We start from the raw sequence: 8,476 nt of genomic DNA, 5'->3' as shown, positions 1-8,476 counted from the left end.
TGAAATGTCCATTAGGAACCATTCTTTTCCTTTATCTCTACTTCCCTTCAAATTAGCAGGTTTTGACATTGTGCTAGGCATGGACTGGTTATCCCATAACCAGGCCCAAATCATTTGCGGCAAGAGGCAGATAGTTTTAAAGACTCCGAGTGGTGAATCTCTTACCATTCGGGGAGATACGCAGTACGGGTTACCCGAGGACGTATCTATGCTGAAAGCTTCAAGGTGTTTGAACAGAGGCTGTGTAATTTACATGGCTCAGGTGATAATTGAAGAACCGAAGACGAAGATCGAGGATCTTCCTGTCATTTCTGAATACCCCGAGGTTTTTCCTGAAGAACTACCTGGTTTGCCACCAGATAGACAAGTGGAATTCAGAATAGACATCATTCCTGGAGCAGCTCCGATAGCAAGAGCACCTTACAGGCTAGCTCCAACGGAAATGAAAGAACTGAGGACCCAGTTGGATGAACTACTGGCGAAAGGTTTTATCAGACCTAGTTCATCTCCCTGGGGAGCACCAGTCCTATTTGTAAAGAAGAAGGACGGATCGATGCGGTTGTGCATCGACTACCGAGAGCTAAATAAAGTTACCATAAAGAATAGATATCCTTTACCAAGGATCGATGATCTATTCGATCAGCTGCAAGGAGCAAGCTACTTCTCGAAGATCGACTTAAGGTCGGGTTATCATCAGCTAAGGGTCAGAGATGAAGATGTACACAAGACTGCATTTAGGACTCGCTATGGTCATTACGAGTTCCTAGTGATGCCTTTTGGGCTCACAAATGCACCGGCTGCGTTCATGGATCTCATGAATCGCGTCTGCAAGCCGTATTTGGACAAATTTGTCATAGTCTTCATCGACGATATCCTTATATATTCCAAGAACCAAGCTGACCACGAGAAGCACCTCCGTTGCATTCTCGAATTACTACAGCGTGAGAAACTCTACGCCAAATTCTCGAAATGTGAATTCTGGCTACGAGAGGTTCAATTTTTAGGTCACGTTGTGAGCGAGCGTGGAATCCAAGTGGATCCCGCTAAGGTAGAGGCGGTCATGAACTGGCAAGAGCCAAAGACGCCTACCGAAATTCGTAGTTTCCTGGGGTTAGCAGGATACTACCGGAGGTTTATTGAAAAATTTTCGAGGATTGCTGCGCCCTTGACTTCCTTGACCAAGAAGAAAGAAAAGTACATTTGGGGCCCAAAGCAGCAAGAGTCCTTCGAAATACTGAAGCAAAAGCTAAGCAACGCACCTGTGCTGACATTACCAGAAGGTACAGATGAATTCGTAGTTTACTGCGATGCATCACACACGGGCATGGGGTGTGTGCTTATGCAGAAGGGCAAGGTGATTGCCTATGCTTCAAGGCAATTAAAGGTGCATGAAAAGAATTACACCACCCACGACTTGGAGTTGGGTGCCGTTGTATTTGCACTGAAGTTGTGGAGGCATTACCTTTATGGTATTAAATTTGTGATTTATTCTGATCACAAAAGCCTCCAGCACTTATTCAACCAGAAGGAGTTGAACATGAGGCAACGCCGTTGGATGGAGACCCTGAATGATTATGACTGTGAGATCAGGTACCATCCCGGCAAGGCGAATGTAGTCGCTGATGCCTTGAGCAGGAAAGAAAGGGTAAAACCTATTCGAATCAATGCCAAAAGCATTGAGGTCAAGAACAATTTAATTGAAAAGATATTAGCGGCACAGCGAGAGGCTGTGTTGGAAGCTAATTACCCTAATGAAAAGCTGGGAGTAACTGAGGAGCAGTTGACTCTTAGCAAGGATGGAATTCTTAGGCTGAACGGACGTATATGGGTTCCGATTTATGGAGGACTACGAGATGTTGTTCTCCAGGAAGCCCATAGTTCCAAATACTCCGTCCATCCTGGTGCTGACAAGATGTACCAAGACTTAAAGGCAAATTATTGGTGGATAGGCTTGAAAAAGTCTGTAGCCGCCCACGTAGCAAAGTGCTTGACTTGTGCTCAAGTCAAAGCCGAGCACCAAAAGCCGTCTGGCTTGCTACAACAGCCTGAACTTCCCGAGTGGAAGTGGGAATGCGTAACTATGGACTTCATAACCAAGTTACCCAAAACCAGGAAAGGAAACGATACAATATGGGTCATAGTCGATAGGCTGACTAAATCAGCTCATTTTCTACCCATCAAGGAGACATATAGCTCCGATATGCTAGCCCAACTTTATGTTGATAAGATTGTAGCCTTACACGGCATACCTGTGTCTATTATCTCCGACAGGGATACTAGATACACATCTCACTTCTGGAAGAGTTTCCAGCAATCTTTGGGCACGCGTTTAAACTTTAGTACGGCTTACCATCCACAGACGGACGGTCAAAGTGAGCGTACTATCCAAACGCTAGAAGACATGCTTCGTGCATGCGCGATCGATTTAGGTGGTAACTGGGATAAGAACCTGCCCCTGATCGAATTCTCCTACAATAATAGCTACCACACCAGCATAAAGGCTGCGCCTTTCGAGGCATTATACGGTAGGAAATGTAGATCGCCTGTTTGTTGGGCGGAAGTAGGAGAGGTCCAATTATCAGGACCAGAGATTGTTTTCCAGACGACGGACAAGATTGTCCAGATCCGGGAACGTCTCAAGGCTGCCCGCGATAGGCAGAAGAGCTACGCTGATCCAAAGCGTAAGGATTTTCACTTCGAAGTAGGTGAAAAAGTGTTGCTTAAGGTATCACCCTGGAAAGGGGTGATGCGTTTCGGCAAGAAAGGCAAACTGAGTCCGAGATACATAGGACCCTTTGAGGTCATTGAACGCGTCGGGTCAGTCGCCTATAAGTTGAACTTGCCTGAAGAGCTCAATGGAATTCACAATGTGTTCCACATCTGCAATCTCAAGAAGTGCTTCGCCGTTGAATCGTTGGTGATTCCGCATACAGATGTGCATATAGATGAGAGCTTAAAGTTTATAGAAAAACCTTTGTCGATTGAGGATCGACAGGTAAAGAAGCTTCGCAGAAAGCACGTACCGATTGTAAAGTCAAATGGGATGCTCGTAGAGGTCCTGAATATACGTGGGAAGTCGAAGACACAATGAAAGAAAAATACCCCTATTTATTTGAGTAAATCTCAGGTCGAGATTTATTTTAACGGGGTGAGGATGTAACACCTCGAATTTTTGTGTCCAATGATGTGTTAACACGTGTCATTTGTTTACACGTGGCATCTATAATAAATAAAGGACTAATTTTGACAAACCTTGAAAGTATATAAAATCGAGGGTTATAAAATGTCAACAAGGGTAAATATATTGTATAGTAACCCTAAATAATGCTTGAACCTTCAAACGAATAAATCATAGATCGTACGGAAGCGAAACGCGGAAGACAGTGAGAGATTACGAGCTACAGGGGTTAACTGTGTCAACATGTTTAATATTACCTCTGAGTGACCCTTTAACGTTCCCAAGGCTTCGTAACAGTATTATACGCTCACTAGAATATACTGTATAAATTCCGCGAAGTTCCGTCTTAAAACGAGAAAGTTATACTCGAATTCGTATGAGAAGGGTTAAAAGCGTCAACAGTGAAAGTTAAGGCTTTCCAAATAATTAATAAACTAACCGGGGACTTAATAATGCGGGTAAATAACACGAGGCCCCTATTGGTAAATAACCGAGGGCCAAACCGCAAAGTTACCCCTTCAAACCCGAAAGGTCAGGTAAATCATTACGAAAGATTTCGTTATTAATTACCAGGATTTCGTAATCATTTCAAAAGATTTAAGATTTCTGGAATTTCAACCTCTCGCGACCCGCGTGAAGGTTAGATTTAAGTTGAGGCGGGCCGCGAGCCTCCTCTATTACGCGTCTATTATTTGAATCCCAGGCGACCCGCATTAAAATGGCATGGAACTTCCATGCGGGTCGCGTAAAGTGCCCAGATGCAGAAAGTTGGTGTTTTCTTGACTTTTGGGCATTATGAACGATCAATCTCCAATAAATGAGGCATGGGCGTCCCCTACTCGACCCATAGCCCTCTGGGACACCTACCCATCATCTCTGGACTGTTGTAGGTGATTGTAATGATCATAGATGCTTGGCATTGGCTATAAATAGCCACATTATGCACATAACATTCACAACACCAAAAACACACATCTCTGGTCATTGCAAGAGCCCTCAAGACCACTTCTCTGCTCTATAATCAGCTCTCAACTTCTGTAAGTTTCCTAGATCATTTATAATTCAGTTTATGATGAGTAAATAGCTAAAAACCAAACCGTCGTAACTACGGTTTGACTTTACAATAAATCAGTGATGGTTCAGTCTTATGACGGATCAAATGTAGTTTTGAGTTGGTATTTATGTGGGTAATAAACCTCTAAAAGGGTTCCCCCTGATCACCACTCTAACTATGTCAAATATCGAGTCAAACGTGCGGTTAAAAAGTCAACAGAAAGCTATTTTAGCGATTTATGCATAATCTGTAATGTACATACTATGAAACCTGTTTAGACGCTCATAAAACATGATAATAAGTATATGAACTTGTTTGCGCTCGTTTGAATCGATCATTTGCTATATTGAACCGGTTCGGAGCCGAATGTCGCAAAAGTTTGACTTTTGCTTTGACTTCAGTTCTGACCCGTTTTAGTGAGGTATAGATATACCTTAGGACTCTCTTAGGACCAGGTCACATGTCGGTATAAACCTCTGTGATCGGTTCATGAGTTATCAGAGTCTTTTGCGCATTTCCGTCATTCGCCTAAAAGTTGACCGTAACGGCCTTTTGAAATTAAAACGAGTATTTCGGACACGTGAACGGACCAGAACCTTGCTTATTAAAATATAAGCATGTCCTTAAAGTTTCACGTCAATCCGAGGTCTAGAATGAGAGTTATGCTAAATAGCGCATTTAAAAGTAAACTTTAGTAATTAACGGTGCAATTAGCATAACACCTATCTAAACCAAGATTCTGTCACCAAAACTTTTACCCACTGTATTGAAATAATATTTTGGGAATTTTAAAGATTTTTAATAATTTTTACCTCGCTCATAACCTGTGGTTATGGCTACGGTTCGGTAAATACCGAATATGCCCTTTTCGGCCAAAACATGAGTTCTACAAGGTCTCTTGACCCGATTCCAGTTGCTACTGGTTTTAAATAATAAATAAAGTATTTTAAGCTTTATAAGCTGTTCGGGAAACTCAGATTTCCTGTAGAACTCGAAAAGCTCTTTAAAAGTCTTTAAAATGACCGAAAAACCCCTACGGGGCGTAATATTAACTTAAACTCGTTACGGGCGTCACGGAAGGTATCCTACTGATACCACAACCCATTTAAGGCATATTGACTTAGGAAATAAGCGTACGACTCTCATGGTTAACCGTTTCGCCTATTGCGCGCACGGTTCGGCTTATGAAACAAGTTTTCATAAATTAGCCGATACGGGTCAAATTATATTATTTGAACCCCAAAATCCAGAGTGTGAACCTTGAACCCATATAAAACAAGTCTTTGAACTTGTTTGGGGCAGAATCACATTCCATTCTCGGTTTTCGCCTTTTCGCGCGATTAAACCATATCTTTATATATCGGAACCAACCGGTCTAGGCTACGGCCATTATAACGACTCGTTAGGATTCTAAGAGGTTAATTAAAACCTTCGTTCCAGATTAGGAGCCCCAGTAAAAGCTATCGGTGATTTAATCCAATTAAGGAAATATACTTGCAAAGGTAAATACTTTAACTTATTTCCCCTATATGGGCTTGGGTTACGGTATATTAATACCGCTTGATTGAGCATTATATTCTTCCATCGCTTAGGTGGTTAATTAAATAATATGATCGGCTCATTTAAACAATTTTGTTTCTTAAAAGCCTTTGGGGGGTTTAATGACCGTTGTCCCGGATATCCTTGGCATCATTTTACGAAATGGCCACGACCATCGACATCCCGGTGTAGGCGTACACCCGGTATAAAGTGTCGACATTAAATTAAAAGACGTAGCCGTTGGTTTTTATACTACGGTTTTACGCAATGTGGTGTGTCTATAAATCTTTAACCCGGCACGACCCGGGCTACTGAACGCATAAAAGAACATGTAAAACGTTCACAAGATTTTATTATAATTTTCCCAAGTTATAAAAGAGTTTGTGCCTTGTGCATTCAAATAAATTTTCATAAACATTTTCAAATGTGTCAGTTGAATGTATTTACCAGTGTAAACTGACGTATTTTCCCCAAAAAGATTAAGTGCAGGTACTGAACGAAATGGGCTGGTATTAGCTTCCTAAGCATCGTACATAGTCTCGCAAACTCGATGCTGCATCTGAATGAACAATATTTATTATTTTTGATCCGCTGTGGATGTATATTCAACTTCTGTAATACATTTGATATTACAACCAGAGGTTGAAGTTTTTATATTTATCTTAAGCTTCCGCTGTGCATTATATAATTGTGTGGTTTGACTATATTGTTGCCAACATCGTCACGGTAATCCCCCACCGGGCCCACCGGTGAGACACGTGGAAATCGGGGTGTGACACTTCACCACCACCGCCACCACTTCACCACCGCCATCATCACCACTTCTCCAGCGACCACCACTTCTCCGCCTTCACACCTCCACTCTCCACCGCCTTCACCACCGCCATGATGATGCAGATCGATGATGATGATGATGATGTAACAAACAGAACCTTAATCCCCATGTTTGTTCTTCTTTTCCGATCATATTCTTCACTCACAGGTTCTCACTTCTCTCCCCCATTATTTATTTCAAGAATTAAGGGTTTTCATTTTGGGGGTTTAAGGGTTTTAATTAATCGTTGCTGATTTTCATATGTATTTGCTTTTCTGTTCAATTGGGTTTCTTGTAAATTGAATTTCTAGGGATTTTTGGGTTTTGATCTACTCGTAGAATGAGTTCGGAGCAGGGGTATCGGAGGTGGAGGTGGTGGCGGTGACGGTGGCGGAGCAAGGGTGTCGGAGGTGGAGGTGGTGGCGGAGGATGTGGTGGTGGAGGTGATGGCAGGGATGTGGTGGTGGAGATGGTGGAAGAAAACGTCTGCCAAGAAGAGGTTCCAATAAGACATGGGAACATGTCTGTATGGTGAAGAGGTCTCGCAGACCTTTTTTAATGAAAGGTCTGCGAGAAAACAAACAATCTGCAGCATCCAAACGTCTGCCCGCGTCTGCGCGGCGCAGACATAAGTGGCCAGAAGTACTTCTGGCCAAAAAACAAACAGAACCCAAGTCAGGAGGATGGGCCATTATCTTTTTTACCCAAACAACTCATCTAACGCTCATCTTTTCTACTATCTACCAGTACGCTCTCAATTTCTACCCAAATACTCCCTTAAATCAACCTATTAACAAACTATTCTACACTTCTTGATCAATTGAAAGGTATGAATTTCACTTTTGGTTGATTTATTTTCTGTAAGTTCACTATGCATTCTTAATTGTTCAATTTCAAATACACATCAAAACCCTAGTTAGGAATCCTATGTGAATATTCATGACGATTTAGATGTCGTTTGAGTTGTATGTTGTCTTGTTTGATGGATTCACATTGGGAAACTGTAGTTTATGGTATGATTGATTGAGGTTAATGTGGTTGTTGCTTTAAGCAAGTTTCTACATGTTCTGGTCTTGTTTTGCCCTCTTATTTGCTTTAACTTTTGTTGATGGTTGAAAATGGAGTTACTGTTCCAGTGTTGGTTTACCCTATGTTGGTTAGTATGATGGGATCACATTAGGATCCTAAATTTGGTTTGGTTTCTTTTTCACTTTGTTGTTGACATATGATTTTATTGCTTTCATGGCTGATTTCCCCGCAACCCGAAGCGAGTTCTGTTTCTTGCCAGCCAAGATTTCTGCTGCAGATTTTCTCATTTCTTCCTGCTGCACGTCTTTCCAGTTTAACATTTCGTGAACTTTTCCAAGATTCAAACACCAATCAGCTGCTCATCGGACGAGTTCGAACCCAAAAGTTCCATTGCAAATGACACCAAATCCATTTTCAACCCATCAAAGATGCTTCCGTTAACACATTTCGAGTACGCATTATAGAAAAACCTCCTAACTAAAACCACCCCAACCAGCCTGAGCTCGCATTCGTCATTAACGCGGTCCAGTGTCTTTTTGCACATTACCTTCCATTCCCAGTAAGCTTTCTCCAAAAGAAACAACAATGCCTCTGCCAAAGCCAATGCATAGAGTATGGTCAATGCTGACTTTCTGTTTCTTTTATCAGTATCTCCGTTCTGTATCTCCCCATGGTTCTGTTTCACAAGCTTTATTAGCGACAGAACAACACAGGCGGTTGCTGATGCTAACTGCAGCCAGTAGAGAAGCCTGCTGATGTTTCTGGACAAGAACACCCATTGACCGTACGGAAGAAGTGGGACGTCTGAGCTCGTCCATGTCCGAGTCAACGTCGTCGTCGTTTTCTTCCAGTTTCTCAGATG

This window comes from Helianthus annuus, chromosome 9 (assembly GCF_002127325.2).
Source record: "Helianthus annuus cultivar XRQ/B chromosome 9, HanXRQr2.0-SUNRISE, whole genome shotgun sequence".
NCBI classification, from domain to species: Eukaryota; Viridiplantae; Streptophyta; class Magnoliopsida; order Asterales; family Asteraceae; genus Helianthus; species Helianthus annuus.
The sequence above is the reverse complement of the archived record's forward strand: the minus strand, read 5'-3'. Positions refer to the sequence as shown.